Source organism: Diaphorina citri, unplaced genomic scaffold, assembly GCF_000475195.1.
Source record: "Diaphorina citri unplaced genomic scaffold, Diaci psyllid genome assembly version 1.1 scaffold66525, whole genome shotgun sequence".
NCBI classification, from domain to species: Eukaryota; Metazoa; Arthropoda; class Insecta; order Hemiptera; family Psyllidae; genus Diaphorina; species Diaphorina citri.
In genome coordinates, this window is record NW_007443763.1 from 1 (window position 1) to 403 (window position 403).

General features: G+C 38.0%; 1 long non-coding RNA gene across 1 annotated transcript; it reads right to left on the minus strand.

The window, feature by feature from the left end:
* Window positions 1-3: 3 nt before the first annotated feature.
* On the minus strand, window positions 4-397 carry LOC113473705. The gene is made up of 2 exons (XR_003395610.1): window positions 338-397; window positions 4-65 (listed from the first exon to the last, which is right to left on the minus strand). It is a non-coding gene; the product is annotated as an uncharacterized LOC113473705 (long non-coding RNA).
* Between the last annotated feature and the right edge of the window lie 6 nt (window positions 398-403).

The window sequence follows — 403 nt, forward strand, 5'->3', positions numbered from 1 at the left end:
TTCTAATAACATTATCACACACGTTATCCATGAGTCTGTTGGAGACAACAAAGTAGTCAAGTCTCCTGAAAAAAAAAAAAGGAAATTAGTGGTCAGAATTTACGTTGAAAAAGGGTCCCCATGGGGCTTCCAAAGACCCAAAATTTAATGAAATCACGCGGTCCCTTTGTCCCTAATGAAATTACAAGGCCCAAAATAGTTTGTGCTAAATCAGTATCTATTTGTTATCAAAATTGCATCAAACTCGTTGGTTTACAGATGAGTAAAAAATCGCGAGTTACTTCCACTTCACTTTAGGTGTTCAATAAAAACAACTAGTAGGTACCAATTTACTTACCATCCCGTATTTCGCGATCTAGCAGTCTTGGACATGTAAGACCAGTAAGTGTACGCTCCAGTCCTC